This window comes from Dermacentor albipictus, unplaced genomic scaffold (genome assembly GCF_038994185.2).
Source record: "Dermacentor albipictus isolate Rhodes 1998 colony unplaced genomic scaffold, USDA_Dalb.pri_finalv2 scaffold_39, whole genome shotgun sequence".
NCBI classification, from domain to species: Eukaryota; Metazoa; Arthropoda; class Arachnida; order Ixodida; family Ixodidae; genus Dermacentor; species Dermacentor albipictus.
In genome coordinates this window covers 1,016,944-1,034,625 of record NW_027225593.1, presented here as the reverse complement: position 1 = coordinate 1,034,625, position 17,682 = coordinate 1,016,944, and the positions used below count along the sequence as shown (strand labels likewise).

The following is a 17,682-nucleotide window of genomic DNA, read 5'->3' as shown; positions in this document are numbered from 1 at the left end:
AAGTACAGGGTGTGCACACGGATTACGTCTGCATCGCCGAGCAGCAGCTGACAACGAGGAACTGCAGTGGAACTGTTACAGTGGAACTGCAGGTCGTTTGCCAAAAAGTGGGCAGCGCTGCATTTCGCAATGGCGGACCTCGACCCCAAGGTCGATGTCATCGCGTTACAGGAAACAGAATCGGCAATCAAAATAACGGGCTATACCTGTTTTAATGGGCTCTCTACAAGCAAGAAACCGATGCAAGAACAGCCATTGCTGTGCATCGAAACATCACCGCATTGCAAATCGACTTATAGATCGAAAATCTGCACTACACCTTTGCGGAGCTGATGCCCAAAAACAGGAAGCATAACTGCCTCTATATACTAAACATATATACCCCGCCAAAGTGCAATACTACCCCCTTCCCCACAATCATGAGAGAAGCGAGGAAAGAGGCGGCACAAGCCCAGATCATCGCCCTGGGAGACTTTAATGCAAGCAATACCGTGTGGAGCTACCCGCGAAATAGTAAGGGAGTGTCGATAGCAAATGGGGCCAACAACCACGATTTGACCCAGCTCAAAGATCCCACGCAGCCGACACGTACTGGCAACAGCTTGTCGCGAAACACCACTCGCGATCTGACCTTCGTCCGGCAAGTGGAAGGCGCGACGTGGTCCAATACAGGCCTCAATTTAGGCAGTGATCATTATGTCCTGGACATTAGAATACCTGCTGCGGCGTAAATTAGAAAGAAGAAACTGCTCGTCAAACATACCAAGTGGGACCAATTTAGATTCAAATGCAACCGTCAGGCAGCAACGAAGATTAAAGACCTAAACGAGTGGACGGCGCAGCTCCTCCAAGATGCGGAAGAAGTCACGATGGAGATGCCCACCGAGAAAGATGGCCCCAGGGCCGACTCTACGCTGATCAGCCTCTCGGAGGAGCAACAGACTCTCTATGCAGAATGGATGAAACACAAACATAACCGCGCACTTAAACTAGCACTGGCTCAGGCTGAGGCGGAAGTACTGGAGTATTCGCGTGAGCTAAATTCGGCTCAATAGATGCAGCTGTGCAACAGGCTAAATACCTAGCTCGGCTCGAAGAACCCCTGGTTCTTGTTTAGACATTTGCTCGATCCCTATAGCAGCAGAGGGTCAACGGCCAAGAAAGTCAATCGGCTCCTTTGGGAGCATCCGGCCTCAAAGCAAGATATCATACAAGAGCTCACCAGCCGCTATTTGAAAACAGAAACAAACGAGCTGGCGTACGCAGAGCACACTGGCGAATCGAATGAGAGCGTGGATGCCGACATAACCGAGGCTGAGGTAAGAGCTGCGCTCGCCGATCTAAAAACCACGTCGGCTGCGGGGCCGGTCGGCATAACAAATAACATACTGCGCAACCTCGATGACCGGACAATTAGAAGCCTAACCGGCCTCTTCAATCAGGTGTGGCGCACCGGGGAACTGCCACAGCCATGGAAGGAGGCTGCCGTAGTGTTTATTCCAAAACCTGGAAAAACGCTGCAACTGGAGAATCTCCGCCCTGTCTCACTTACGTCATGTCTGGCCAAAGCACTAAAGCACGTGGTTTTAACACGCCTCACCGAGCATGTAGAGGAACATCAATTATTCCCACGCACCCTGTTTGGCTTTCGGCCGCCACGCAAGATATCATGTGGATGCTCAAAAGAGACGTTGTGGATGCAGGAATCCCGGGGGCAGTGCACACGATCCTAGGGCTCGATGTGCACAAGGCGTTCGATAACATCAGACACGAGGCCATTCTCAGAAACCTATCGGACATGAATGTTGGGGCACGTCATTGCCTTTATCACATCATTGCCTTTCTTCGTGACGGGACAGCCACCTTAAAGACTGGAGATATCAGCAGCCCTCAGATCAACCTCGGCGCTATACACCCCAGGGTACAGTACTATCTCCTTTTCTTTTCAACTGTGCTATGAGGAACCTACCCAAGGAACTTAACAAGATCCCGTTCATCCGCCATACCATCTATGCGGACGACGTTACAATTTGGACGAGGCAAGGCAATGCCGGTGCCGTTTAAGCAGGCATTGCAAACAGTCGCCGACACGGCACAAGCCTACGTGGCCGGCAGCGGCCTCAAATGCTCCTCTACCAAGTCAGAACTGTTTATTGCCGGCAAAACAACGCAGGCAATCAAAACTACGCTCCAAATGGGGAACCAGCGCTGGATAGGCGGCGCGTCGAAAAGAGTGCGTTGCACGCCGCCCTGGCGACGAAACGCGGCATATCCCTGCCGCTCGACCAGACGACACACATGTGCGCGGCCGTATTATAGTTCGTATGTTTCCGTTTTCGCGCCGCATCAAGTGGACAGTTTTCGTAAAGAAGCTAGCGCCATCAAGTGAAAAAATGACGAAGGAAGTTTTTTAAGCTTTATATATTTTTCGCAGTGTGTCGCGGTGAGCACGTGTGTTTCTTTAATGGTTGCGCGTGTGCCGTTGCCATGCGTGCGGGGCAGCCTGCCTCGCAAATCTAGCAGCTATGGCTCCGGTCGTGCTGCGGTATGGTTTCGGAAGTATTAGTTGGCCTTAAGACTTTCAATATTTCTCTGGCTAGACATAAAAAATTCAGATGTTACTTCGCCACAGCAGTCAATGGCGAAGAAAGCTTTATCGCATCAGCTGACTCGCGCAAGCAAGGGTTTGAGTGCTCCGCTGCTGGATACGTAACAACGCTGGCTACATTTAGCACTAATTACAAAAACTTACCGGATGCATCTCAGCGCCGAGTCCTCATCCGCATGCGCATTTTAAATAACACATAGGTGGCTTAGTCGCGCGTGCGCCGGCAGTATACGCACACAACGCGTATTACAAGGCAGCTTCCCTCCCACATTATTCTTGGCAATGAATGGATAATATTTACTTTTCGTATCGTTCGCTTCGTGCGGTGGCATTGGAAGGGGCTTGGCGGTGGTATTGCGAAGGAAAACTGGTTGGTACATATATGCCGGATGGTGGCACATGCTATTGCTCATTTTGTTTCCGACGAAATGCCGACTGCAGTCATTCTGCTGTTTGGTACTGGCTGCCACGGCTGACCGTCTTCACTGTCGAATAAACCAAGCACACACGCGAAATTCGATTTAGAAACCAGCCCGACACCGCTTGACAGGGCGACAAGACAGGAACTTACTGCGCTCGCCTGACTGCTTGGATCCAACGCCGCCTCCGTTCTTGTTCGTAGGGTTTAGATGGAAAGACGCAGAAGGATACATCCTTTCTCATCCCGACGTAGTTGCGGCACTTGTATACGCAACAGTATCGTCGGCATCCTTTTGTTTTCCTTAGACTTTCAGGGCACGCAACGCCACTACCAGTAGCAATTTTCGTCCGCGGGAGCGACTGAGTTGTGAACGTTCTGACCGCCAGGGTGGCGCTGTAGGTGTAGTGAAAACTCCAGCGCTGGTTCCCCATAGCAGTCAATAAAAAAGTAGTACCCCAGGTCGTCACCATCAGAGTACTGGGGCTCTTCCTAGAGGAAAAAAACTCGTGCAAAGAAACTATGAAGAGACTGGCGAGCACCTCTCACCAGAGAATCGGGCTGCTACGTGGAAGCGTAGAGAGCGGCGCAGTGGTGGAGGCTTTCCTGCACACACGAAGGGCATGAGATCCTACAACTCCTGAATCTCCCCCCGCCCCCCCACACACACACAGGAACCACCAAAAGAGTGAAAATTCCGAGAGACATTAGGAACCGACTGGTCATTCCACCACTCCCGAAGAACATGGGAGAACACAGCAAGGAATGCCGACGCGCACGCGCGGAATCTCTTCAGAAGACTCTAGCAGACAAACCGGCCGCATATGTGGACGCCTCGCCTGTGCGGAACGGCACATATGTGATAGCGGCTGTGGACGGAACGGGGCGGATCCTCCGAACCGAGGAAATCGCAGCAAGGTCTATCCTGGAAGCGGAAGAGGCAGCCATTGCTAGTGCGACAGCAGTCGCAGGGACGCTCTTCATAGTGTCGGACTCAATGTCAGCGATCATAAGCTTCAGATCGGGCCAAGTAAGCCAAACCGCGGCAGAAAGACTACAGAGGCTGGGAATAAGCGTAACGCTTCTCTGGCACCCTAGCCACGAGGGAAACACCGGTAACGAAGCTGCCCAACTCACAGCCCGCGCAACTACTAACCGGGCCGAGAGGCATCCTCCTCCCCAAAACCCTGAAAACCTTTCACTAAGTTACGGAGATCGCCTCCGTCGGCAAAGAGAGGAACGACAGATTTACCCGCCTCCATGCGGCGGCCTAAACAGAAAACAGGTCATGACCCTGCGCCGAGCTCAAACGCGCAGTGTTCTCAGCCCCAGGAGACTAGCGGCCATCCTGAAGGATGACAGCGTCTCAACATGTACTTTTTGCGGCTTTGCACAGGCTGGACAGGGTCACATTCTGTGGGGATGCGACCACCATCCGGCCCCACAAGAGCTCCTGCGGCTAGCCCCCTCACCTAAGGAATGGGAGAAAGCGCTGAGAAGTGTCGACCAAGAATCAAAGTTCAGGCTGGCGGAATGGACGGCGACAGCTGCGGCCCCCTGGGCCCCAACCAAGCTCCCCCTTCCCCTACTATTAAATACAGTTGTTTCCTCCTCCTCCCATGAAGAAAAACGGTCTATAAAAGGTATAGAATAAAGATAGTACAAATCTACGCTCCAACGTCCAGTCGGGACGATGAAAAAGTAAATAGGTTTTATGAAGATGTTGAATTAGCGATGAGAAAAGTGCAAACGCGGTATACTGTAGTAACGGGGGACTTCGATGCAAAAGTGCGCAAAAAGCAGGCCGGTGAACAGGCAATTGGCAACTACGATGTCGATTCTAGACATGCTAGAGGTGAGATGCTGGTAGAATTCGCAGAAAGGATTAAGCTGAGAATAATGAACACTTTTTTTCAGGAAACGTAGCAACAGAAAATGGACCTGGAAAAGCCCTAATGGTGAAACAAGAAACAAAATTGATTTCATACATTCTGCCAATCCCAGCATAGTGCAGGATGTTCGAGTAACAGGTAGTGTAAAATGTGCTGATCATAGGTTAGTGAGGGCTAAAAACGTCTACCAAGTTTAAATGCACAATCTTCAACCTTATCAAGCCGTGGTCACGAAGTTTGAGCCAATGTCGATCTTGTTCAGCGAAGGCAAATCCTGGCGCCGTCGAGTTCGTTCATCCTCTAACGGTTTACCTGAACTGAACTGTAAGCCGTTAGGTCGAACGAAACTGCTTATATAGCGAAGTTCTGGCCTTAGCGGTTTGAAATCACCTATAATTGACTCCGCATGACGCGCACACAATGACCGGCAAGTGGCGATACAGCGCTAAGCCGACATCTGCGATATATATATCTGGACCACAGCTGCCATTGCTTACGTGGTTCGGCCGCTCATATTAACACGTCTCAGGTTGCAACACCATGGCACATAGGGACAGATATGTATGTTTTCCTACGTCTTGACATTATTGCATATCAGCAATGCACCTTTTCCACAATATTTGACGATAACAACGATCTGCAGATGTAGATGTCGTTGTAAACAAGTGCACTGCTTTGATAAATCCGACGCAGAAGGTTGTGCTCAAAGCCTGCTTGAATAAGCGAAATGTCTAAATACTGCATAAAAAGAATACAATAGGCGATGTCCCAGTGCTGAATTCAGCGACAAATTCCAAGGCAGTCGCATCACCCAACAGAACTCGGCGTGCCATTACCGGCCGCACTGTTTGCAGAACAGTGCACTCAGGCCTGCTCACCAAGCCATATTGTTTCTCGATATAGTACCTAGAGGGAAATATGGCGCTCCTGCGCTAGAGTACACTCTAGCTGCGCTGTGGTATGCATGGGAATGCCGGTATATTGTGAATTCCCATTGGCATCGTTCTTGGAGAGCCAGGGAAGCACAGACCCGTCTGTCACGATGATTAACTTTTTTACTAAAAGAGCATGCAAAAATCTCCTATATCTTTATTATTACACAAAAACATGTTTTGTTTCACAAGGAAATCTTGTTTTTGCGTGTACAATTATATGCAATGAAAAAGCATCAGCGCGCCACTAAAGTTGGGAGAGAGACGACAAGATTCGCGCTCGCGTTTGAACCGTTCGTCGTCTGTTCTTTCTTTTCTTCGCTTGATAATGAATTGTAGGTGAGTAAACGTCACTGGAAGATGTAATATACGTGAATGGAAACATTTTATGAAGATCTCACATTAAGAATGCATTATTTGTGTAGCGATATCTACGTTTTAGGCGAAGCCTCTTACAACACCAGCCAAAACAAGCCTCGCAGACACGTACACCGTCATTCCCATGACGGCCCAGGGCCCCTTCGGAAACTCCCATAGACGGTGGCGCGAGATTCGCCTCTAGCTACTATAGAAAGAAACTCTATGCACCCAGCAGGTTTCCAGGAAATACATGCGGTCCCGAAGAAGCCATGAACAATGATTCGCGATCTACGAAACTCACAACCGACGCGCACTCTACGTGGGCGCAGGTACACAAATCAACCGGCGGAAGCCCCGGGATCCTTCCAGAAAGTTTTCAGCGGCGTGCAGCAGGGGACAGCGCAGGAAAATGAAAAAGGCGGATTTCGACACGAGTCGGCTTGTTTCGACTCTCCGTCTAACAATGGGCCGGTTCCGCTTAATATCTCTCTGGATGACCCATTGTGGACAGGAAGGGCCAGGTGCGGTGCTGATGCCAACCAGGTCTTTTTGCTCTTTCGTGGAAGTAGAAGCCCAAAGTGCATAAAACCGGCCCCCAGGGCAAGGGTCAGCGGATCTCTGGAATTCTGAATGCTGCCAATTGACTCTTCGCGGAGGTCGGTGGCCTCGCACTATTCAGTTCGGAAGGGTTCGGCAGTTTCGTGGAACTTTGCTGCACCAAGGGCAACCACTTCAGAAGAACGGGGTGGAGAGAGTGGAGCTTCATTTCCTCCTTCCTCCTAGTCACTACATATATTTGTAATGGATCACGAGAATTTCTTACTGAAAGTATCCACAAGTGGTGCCTCTCTTTTCGGCAAGCAATTAGTCTCGCTCGTCCACATTCACGGTCAACTCAGTTGGAGCGGGCTCGCCAGAGAGCACGAGACCAAAGGAAGAGTTGCTCTGCCATTTCGTTTTTGCTTGCCTGGAGTGAAGTGCGTGGATATTTTTTGAGCGGTCGCATCGCCTATCAGGACCGACGCCACGTGCAACCGTGGGGGACCACAACTCGAAGCATCCGGCACTCGTATAAGGTGAGTCAATATCTCGTGTCTTGTCGATGCATTATATTACGGCAACAAATTTTAAGTCGAAATTATATTTTACAACGTTTCTGTGAGCGCTCGCGCAAGAAGCGCGGACGAATGTTTGGAAATTGACGAAGCCAGTCATCAAAGTAAGCGGTTTGAATTGGTAATGAGAACTCGTGTACATGGCCTTTGCTTCTTTTTGCTTGTTGAGAGAGACATTTCGTCGTCGAACCGAAATGGCCGAGAGTTGGACGAACGTCATTGCTCCTCAACGCAGCGAGGTAAGCTAGCGCTGCATGCAGATCATGCGTGCGCATGCACGACATTTAAATGACGAACACTGAAAACACGGGTCCGTAATTGCGAAGCGGTCGCTTCTTGTCATCAGTGGTTCATGTCAGTGAGGCGCATATAAAATAACATTAACACTATCTTGACAAGGTCACTACTGCCAGGGGCAGGTGCAGTTGTCGCCTAAGCATTTGAAAACGGTACTTTCATTGCGGCGATTTTGTCCTAATAGATGATGAGACAGGGACAATGCTTCGATAACGCTGAAATATTTCAGCATACCTCCAAGTGATAAACTTGGATTATAATTCTGTTTATTTACGTTGCTGTAGAACTGCTACAGGAAGGGGGCATATTCTCTCCCTATATTTGCTGTCATACATATAAAGACAATTCAGTCGCATTGGGCACCAGATACAGTGGGCGCGTTCAGAAATACTTTATTATACATGTCAGCGTCCCTCTGCACATTATGATATCAAAAATAATCACACGGAGGTATGTCATTTCTTGAAAAAACGGATATTTGTGGGGGCGACACGATAAGCAAAAATGTATATATATATATATATATATATATATATATATATATATATATATATATATATATATATATATATATATATATATATATATATATATATATATATATATATATATATGCAAATTTCAACACTTTCCTTGTGCCTGCTATTAGTTTACTATACTGCTGAACGCTAGGCGCCGCTATGAAGGCATGCGCTCGCTGCTGATAGTACCGATTGACGGCATATCGTCTGTAGCTATGCGGGAATTTCTTTATCACTGTATATGCCGATAATTTACGTCTCCCATGAGTTGCTTGAGAAAGTTGTTGACGAATGCAGGTTACTTTGCCGGGACCTGCAAAAGCAGTGGTTCTGCACTTTAAAAATTTACGCCCAATAGTGGCGCAACAAGCCCTCGCTGTAAATGATAGGTGCGATGCGCAGTGTCTGCGCCTGCATGCCAATGCTATACCCCTTTGTAGTCTCTCTATCAGCTTTGTCACGCCATTATGATCGCAATATTTCAGCTTGCAGTGGCGCTCTTATGAACTGCTCCTGGGACTCAGCTAAGGCAATTGCAGGAGCCGTCACTCGCGACATTGCAACGACGATGGGGCGGCCGCCTTCGTGCATGAACTTTCACGGGGAAAGATGGCAGCAGCGAAAGATTTTTGCAACTCGGTCGGCCAGATTCGCTCTAAAGTTATGCGAGAAAGCCACACGCCCCGAGAATAGCAGCGCGCGGCATTGCGAGCAGTGTTTTACAGCGAAGCACAGCGCGTCATGGGAGGGGGGGGGGGGGGGTGTCACTGGGTGTGCATACATGACAGGAGCGAGTCGGCGTAGAAACGCGAAGCTAAGAACTAGTTTCACCCCACCTCTTGATAGCTGTAATTATGCGTGACTCCCCTCAGAAGCTGCAGCTGCAGCGCTTCCTTTTCTACTAAGGTGCGAGCCCAGAGGGGACGTAGATAGATCTGTAGTGTGGAGGGAAGACAAGAGGCAATTGTGATCCGGATGGAAGGCAAGCAAACCCTACTACTATACGAGCTGGATAAGCTTTGGTTCAAGGTACGATACAGCGTGTTGCTGCTATTTCTGAAAAATAAACACCTTGCAAAAATCTCAAGCGGACAAACTACGCAGGGCACGCAGCAGCAAAGGCGCATTAATTAAAGCGCACTGCAATGCAGTGGCGTAGCTAGGACGTCTGGCATCCGCGGCCCATAGGTCTTCTGTCACCTCCCCCCCCCGGGGTGTAGCCGGCGGAAAGAGGGGTGTCATCAGACGTATATGACATCCCCCTCACCACTGGCCCTTTGAACCCGAGGCCTACGGCCCCCCGGCCCCCGCTGTTGCTACGCCACTGCTGCAACGTCAAGGCAACACTAGCGAAGCAGTCGACAGTTAAATGAACATTTCCGTGCCCGCCGGGGTAGCAAATTTGCTGCTATTGCATTCCTAGAGGTCGTGGATTAGATCACAACCGCGGCAGCCGCATTGCGACGGGGGCTAAATAGAAAACGCACGTGCACTTAGGTTTTGGGACAAGTTAAAGGGACCCTGAAACGATTTTGACAATTTTCTACAAACGCACTTAGTCGTTAGAATAGGTCCTTCTGATAATTATTTCACGCATATAAGTGCTCCGCGTAAAGCGTGTAATGTGTTATAAGATTTTAAAAATGCACATTCCTGCCGATCGCAGCACACTGCGCGGAGGAATTTTAAGCCACCCCTACCCATACTATGCAAATCACCCCAGTGATGTCAGGGAGGCGGGCTATCCGATTGGCTGACCATGGCGCGTGACCGATAATTTTTCCAACTTTACGGTAACCAAATGATGTTCGTAATAGTTGGATTGTTAGTTACTTTCCTTTTATAAAAAGAAAGTAACATAAAGGGAATGCACAAGAAAAATTTTTCAGTACACTTAAGCACTTCCTGTACCCAGCAAGTGTCGTCTGCTTGTGTTACAACGTGCTCCGACTTTGACGAGAACTCCGCCGTCAGTGTCGGTCTGTCTTTTCGCGAGCGCTATTATTCGACTTTGTTGCGTGTTGGACTGCAAATGTAGTGGCTGGCAATATGTCAAGCTGCGACAACGTGTCCCTCTGTAAGCAAGTAGACGAGCGGACTGACTGCAGTGCATCGGACTGCCGCTATCCGATCGGCGCCAGGATTTGCGCGATTGCAGCCGTCACATTACACCGGAAGATTACTAACGCAATAGCGTTTCGCGAGTCCGGTATTAGGGAAAATGCAACCGCAAAGGGGACAGGACCTCGCCGTGTCCCCTTGCATGTCGTTTCAGAGGATGAATAGAAGCGCAAAGGTGAATGGTCTGCACGGTGCAGCCACACAGTAGCAGTAACGAAATGTATTCTTCTTTGCTGCTGGTGTAAGTTTTTCGCAGGTGTGTAGTAGTTTATACGTTGTTTTTGTAAATGTTTAAAATGTTTTACACTTGGTTAGAGCAATATCAGCTCTTTGGCTGGTTAAGCTCTGCGCCAGCGGGTGGCTGGACCGTGGAGACCGATCAGGCTGCTGACATACGTCTACGGTTCATCAGTTCGTTCATCTACTTGAGTTTATGCTTCCACCGTGAAGTCGAAACGTTCCGCTAGCGTGTGATTAACAAAATACCAGACACGTTCGCCGCTGCGACAGAATGCTCGCAACGAACGCTGCTTCGATAGCCCTCGCTTGGGGTGGACGGCCAAGCGGCCAGCGGAGAGGTTTCGCGCGGGTGGGGGGCTCAAAACAACCGGAAGTGGACGATGTGACGTCGCATCGTGATGCAGAACCAGTGAAGGTGGAGCTTAGCCGCGATGGCTTGAGGAGCGAGCTGAGGAGGAACAGCATGGCTAGGGAGGACGGTACCTTGTAATCGCTTGTAGCTCCATTAATACGTAACGCTTCACTTAAATTGTGGTGCGAATGTTCTACTTCACCTGTACCCTACGCGTCTACAAAATTTGTCTAAACCGCTTCAGGAGCCCTTGAAAGGACATTACAGTGTCCAAATTACCCCGGAGTCTGCTAGTACGGCGTGCCTCATTCTCTAATTGTGGTTTTGGCACGTAAAGCCCCATAAACCAATTCAAGTTTAATACTTCTGCCACAATGGGATGTGCCATGCGAGGCAATGCCCAAGCTTAACCCAATCAGAGGTTATGAAATGTGGCGCACAACAACGCCTTAAGCAAACCCCTCTCCCTGTGTGTTCTGTGCACTACACAGACAAACAGCAGTGATGCAGACAAGGTAACGTTTAATACCAACTCATCAGTCTCGTGTTAAACTAAACGTTGCCGAAATTAAGCTTTCGCCATCAACATCGGCGCTAATTATCGTCAATCAAAGCATCCAGCACAGAATGCTTCGCTTACATCTATTCCAACACTGCGTGGGATATGCATAAAATTTTCGTTCTCTTCCTTTCTTTTCTTTATATTTAACTATGTTGCGAGTAAAAGTCAACCTGTCATCCGAAGTTGTCGAGCCTAGACTTTACGCTTACGTGCCTTAGTATTGTGATAGTGCCTATGATAGCCGTATACCTATGATAATAACCAAGAACCTGCGTCAGCGCACAAGCTGCAGACGCTGAGAGTCTAGCACGAACTGGAATCTCTTGCCTGCTACCTTGAATGATTCACTGTATGGAGGCGACTTGTGCATATGGGCGTCTGACTCAAGTACTCATTGAAACCGTTCATTAAAATCTACAAGCTTGTCTAACGGTAATATTTATATCTTTAGAAGCAGAGGCATAAATATTTCACACGAGAAAACAGCTGCATTTACTTTTACAAGGAAATGCCTCTGTAAGTTGGTGATAGTGCGTTGTAGTCGCAGCTCCCGAAGCGCACACGGAAGACCTCTTGGATAAACGTTGGCAGCCAGCGGTTTTCGCGTTTCCTCAAATCAACGGTGAAGTCGCGATGAACACCGGCGGCGTCGTATTTACGCTAGTGCTATCCCAACCAGGATTCAATGCCCCGGGTGCATATTGAGCAAAGTTGCGCGGAAGAAAGCGGCGATTTCTTTTTGTGTCGCCGAGAGACCGATGTTAACAGCTGCCAGTGCAACGCCGACTTCCCCGCACTTGACATGCAGAACGCATGCGTCAGCAACGCCGTCAACCATTGCACACCGGGCTTCGCAATCCGGTGGTCAGGACAACATTCTCGGTCCAATGGAAGGACGGGCGGCCACTTCGTTCTTGTAAGTGGCCACTCCAGCGCACGTGACAGACTGTCGCTTCCAGTAGAACACTCATTGGAAGTCGGTTGCGGGTCGGCACTGCAAGTCTCCGACATGGCGATGATGTCTGTTTTCGGCGTTGAGGAATTCACTTCAATGTCTGGGGCGTGTAGACTGAACATTAATGAACACGACTGAGACGTGTCCTGTGGATCGTTTGATCACGTGCTTAATTTCCGCTTGTTTAGGAGAATCATCTCATAACGCAGTGTTCGATTCGTGGTACCTCAGCGATGCTTAACTGTAAAGTCATTGTTTCGATTTGTTAGGTAGAAGCCTTCAAGAGCGTTGGCACGCGATGGTGCGACGTACACAAGCCGCAGAGGGTGCCTCTTATAGTAGTCGTGCATAGCCTGTGATTTGTGGATGGTCATTGCATTGGCTTGTAAGAGGGTAAAGCTGACCCTCTCACAGGTAAAGTTATTGCGCATGTACGAAGTAACGGTCTTATTGCTCCTGCCTATGGGAACATACTGTGCTCGTATTGCATGCTGGTGCACTTTAGCATGTTTTGCTTTGCGAATACACCCGTAGATTCACCGGGAAACTCTCTAGTCACATACGTTGTGGATAGTCGTTCTCGTAATTTCCTGTGTAGCTTAGTACAGCCGACTTTGCCGCGGAGTAAGTCGTCTTTGTTGACTGTTACAATGGTACATTTTGCAATGCTTGATTTGAGTTGTCTGGGCAGAGAACACGCAGAGGCATGTCGTTCATTTACTTACTCCTTTGTGATGAGAACTAAAAAAAGCATTGCTCATTTGCAAAGGCTTCTCACGGGGCAATTACTTGCCATCGTGTTGCGTTAGGTGAACTGCCATGAGCGCCAGAAGTGTAAGGTTAATCACCCGTTTCTTTACTGTGTCGGTTTGACTGTGTCCGACTGATTCGGTTGCATCCTTTCCCTACCTCCTCCCTGGTCTGTCCTTGCTGTCGTGTGTGAACACGGAGGCAAGCGCGGCAGTCCCTGCAATGCGTCTGCAGGGGGAGGGAGGGGAGACACACCTAATTACGGCGTCCAGCTGGCATTGTAGATCCGCTCTACCGAAACGTGGTTGACGACGCCTCCTTCGCCTCTCGCACCCCTGCCGTGAGCTCTTCCCCCTCACCCCCGGCGCCTTCAACGCGGCGTGCAAGGCGGCACAGCAGCAGCAGTAGAAAAAATGAAGATACAAAAAAAACAAAGAAAAGGCTTAGTTTTAAAACAGCGCTGTCGCGTCCCACATTCCTTGCGGTTAATGCATGAGAACAGAATACGGCCCAGGTGGATGACGAGCTGATTGGCATGCAGTCGTATATTGTCTGCATTGCCCTGCACCACCGTGTTGCTTCTAGCGATTCCAGTATGGACCTCTTGTCGCGTTTTTCACGTCGAGGACAAAGTTAAAGGTGTTATAGGTCTCTTCTAGCAGACAACTAAGGCTGCCGGGATTGAATTGGGCTCCAGCTGTGCAGCGCCATGCTAAGCTAACGAAAATAGTCTTTTACTTCCTTTTTTTTAACACGCGTAAGACGACAAGAGCTATCGGAGCGTCGTATGAAACTTTATGCAATTTAACCGCAACAACACTTGCGAATACACATCTGTCGGTCAGCAGCAGCGAGAAGTAAGCACGAGTGATTTCAGTGAAGCTAGTCAATGAGCAAAAAATAAAGTGCTTCTAGGAATGAAATAAAGGATGTGTTTAGCTTTACTCAGTGTGTATTATTTAATTTAACGTAATTTTAACGTAATTTTAACGTAACAGAAGAAATACATATAGGAATTCTACATTGCGTGTGTGAATTCCGGAAGAGGGCCCGATAATGGACACATGCCTAATGACCCTTAAATTGTTTAGCCAACATAACATACTTTCAAGAAAATAAAATCAATTTAAATTAGGCGGTTTTACGTGCCAAAAGCACGATCTGATTAAGGGGCATGTCGCAGTGGGGGACTACGGAATTATTTGGGCCACCGGGGGTTCTTTCACATGCGCCTAAATCTAAGCACCGGGCACTTTTCGCATGTTTCAAGGAAATCAAAGCTGATGAATATGATATGCGTTATTCCCCTAGGTTTGTGTTCTTTATAAACACCAACGAGACGGCACTGCATCGGGCCATTCCATGTCACAATTTATTAATTTATTACGCCTAACTGCGGGTAATGGCGCAGCATTTGTTAGCATATACCGAGTAAGCGAACAATCGGGAAGGCAAAATATTTGAATGTTAGGAGAATCACAACTTTCAGTAAAAATGAGCAAAAGATGAGTCCAGGAGAAAAAATGTTGCTACGAAAGTAATTGCGCTGAAGCCTTCTTGAGAGTTTCATAGTTCAACCGCAATAACAAAATGTAAATAACACGCACAAACACGCATCAGAGTTTAGTTAGCTACCGCCAAACAGACGTGGATGTAATTTCGAGGCCGATACACGTGCTGTATTTGCTTAGCCATGTTGACAACACGGCTCCAATAACGTAAAACTATTCCAATCTATTTATATTCCAATCTCATGACGTCAAATTTTCGTAACCGACGATGTAAGCATCAGGCGGTGACCTGCAGCGTTGTCTGAAAAGGCCAATCAAACGTTTGTACATAGGGAGTCACTTTCGTTTGCCTTCAAAACGAATAACACTGTCTACATTGAGCGGTATTTCTTATATAATGGGCCATCAAGAAGCGAGGAGTACGCCGATAGAGAGAGGGTTTCGATGGGGCCGAGCCAGCACAGTGAATATCGATGACCGCGTAAAGGCGCTGGAGTCCGCGATTGGTCCGCTTGCCCTTATTTGGCTTGCACCGGAATGCTAGGATTGGACCATAGGTTAGGAGTGCCGCAAAACCAGATACTCAACAAGTAGCTGGCAGTGCGATGCCGTATACGTGCCGAATGGCGCAATAATGTTATAATATCAGGCAAAATATTTATTATAGGGAAATAAATCCACGCTCTCTCAAAGGTGCGAGTGGCCAGTGCCTGAGCGCTCGGCAAGCAGCCATCTTTTATTCCTTTCGGAACGAGGCAGCCTTCGGCTAATCATAAAACAAATTCAGTTTTGTTGCGCATAATAATGCATCTTTAGCGTGGTCAGTTTTCGCGATTTTATGACGTTGCGCGGCCGACAGCGGAAGTGGGCGCTGCGCGAAAGCGTTTTACCAATAGCAGAGAACTAACGGAGAAATGGCGTCGAATGAGAAATGACGGCTTTTCTTTCGTTCGGTGTAATCATGCATCATCAGCGTGTGCTCGTCATATCAGATGGGGAGCTATCGCGGTTTTGTGACGTCAGGTGACCGACAGGAGGAGTGCAGGTGGCCCGAAACTGTGTTGACCAATCGTGGAGGGCTGAGTGCACAATTGGAATAGAAACGTTTGGAATACACTGTAAGAAGAGTTTACACCCTTTGGCTTGCCCCTTCTTCCACACAAAAATAATCGTCATCTGGCTTGATGCGTTTCCTTTCTTTATCGCTGCGAGCCCGGAACTTTCCTGCAACGAATGGCACGCGCGTTATCAGCATAGAACAGTTTGCACCCTTTGGAGTGCCTCTTCTGATAACGCGCGTGCCCTTCGTCACTGGAAAGTTCCGGGCTTGCAGCGATAAAGAAAGGAAACGCATCAAGGCAGATGACGATTATTTTTGTGTGGCAAAAGGGGCAAGCCAAAGGGTGTAAACTGTTCTTAGAGTGTAGCTTTACGTTGTAGCGCGCCTTATTGCTATCTAACTAGACACTTCTTAGCTTTGCTTTCCGCTTAATCTACGCGATCTAGATGCGTGTACCCGTGCATACCTGGCTGGCGCGATGTGTACTGGCCCAGTGGAAGTAATGCTGTAGCTGTACGTTAAGATACGCCGTTTTTTTTTTTAGAACATCCATATACAGACTGAGGCCAGCGCTGTACGCTAGCGTTGCTTCGTTTTAGACTGGATGCAATAAAATTGTACGTGCAGAATCTGCTCCGGTAGTTATCTGAATGATGCGTACGCATTTCGCAGTAACGACGTGGTGTTGCGTGGTCGTGCGCTGGTGCGTTTGGTACAATCACGAGAACGACCACAAAATAATCGCGAAGGGGAGAAGCGTGGTTTCGCCACCGAACTGTTGAGTGACACCCTGCACGAGAAGACGCAGGAGAGGCGAGTGTAGAAGCAATGTTCACTTGTGTTATGGAGAGCCCGCAGCGGATGTGAACGTGTGGTGAACTGAAGAGGGAGATGTAGGAAATGAAGCAAATGCATGCAGACTAGCCTGGAACGTCGGCATGGCGTCGTTCTCGTTGTTGCTTGAGTTCGGGAGCGTGTTGCTGTAGTCACCCACTCTGCGCAACGTCGTTCATTTGTTTATGGCCTGTTCACGCCGATACTCTGCTTTCCCGGGTTTCCGCTCTCCTTCACAAAGCGGCTCCGTTCTTGCTGACGCCATTAGGGTAAATGCGAGTGCTGCGGCGACACGAACTGCTGCGGAATGCAGCGCGACGTAACTAATGACGCACGCAAACTACTGCACTTGGCTGCTCGACAGTTCTGCTGCGTGCCGGATTGTGGTCGTCACGTGGTCACAGAGACGCGCTCGTGCCACTGATGGCGCGATCGTCGTGCCGGGAGCGTTGGTCGCGTCAGGTTACGTTGGCGGCGCCAGTACGTCGAACCATCGGTCACAGAATAGACGCAGGTTGTTCTCGACAACGTGACGTAACGTGTTCGTCAGGCTACGTCGGAATATATTTAGCCTTATAAAGGGCAACTCCGCTGTTTTTAAAACCAGATAAGACGGTCGTCATTTTCAAACGGTATTGACAGTCCTGTCACCGGTAGGGTGGCGAATTTGCATACAAATCGAACAATAATTTTAAGTAACGCATAAATGAGATAACGAGACCGAAAGGGTTGTCTGACTTGTGTAACGTCACGATGAGTCGATGACGCGAGATCCTACACTACCCCAGTGTAAACACGCATGCCACAGTGTAAACGCCTGCTAGACGCGCAATGCACGTGGCGCTAATGACAAAGAAGCGGCGCTGATGGCTCATGATATCTCTTGATGGCACAATTAGATTTCGCAGTTCTTCCGGACTAGACAGCGTCGATTTCAGGCAGAATTTCCGCGACATTTGCGGCGTAGTCTCATATGTCCGAAACACAGGGTGGCTAGTAAAAGGACGTAAGTAGAGAACTCGCAACAAACATTTAAAATTCATTTTCAGCAAACCTAAATCAGTGGACACCGAGAAATCGCCAGACTTGCCCTTTAAGGTTTTCCAACCGCCACTGTCGCAGCAGACGCAAAGGCCGACGCACGCACAGACACC

The 17,682-nt window shown here is 48.8% G+C and overlaps 1 protein-coding gene and 1 long non-coding RNA gene across 2 annotated transcripts in view; one reads left to right on the top strand and one right to left on the bottom strand.

The window, feature by feature from the left end:
* Window positions 1-16,835, bottom strand: part of LOC139052844 (uncharacterized) — a 30,586-nt gene extending 13,751 nt beyond the window's left edge. The window contains exon 1 of the long non-coding RNA XR_011510085.1: window positions 16,620-16,835. This is a non-coding gene — a long non-coding RNA (uncharacterized lncRNA). The remainder of the gene's footprint in view (window positions 1-16,619) is intronic.
* LOC139052842 (uncharacterized) overlaps window positions 1-17,682 on the top strand; it is a 136,101-nt gene that overhangs the window by 65,233 nt on the left and 53,186 nt on the right. The gene's annotated exons all lie outside the window — the stretch shown is intronic.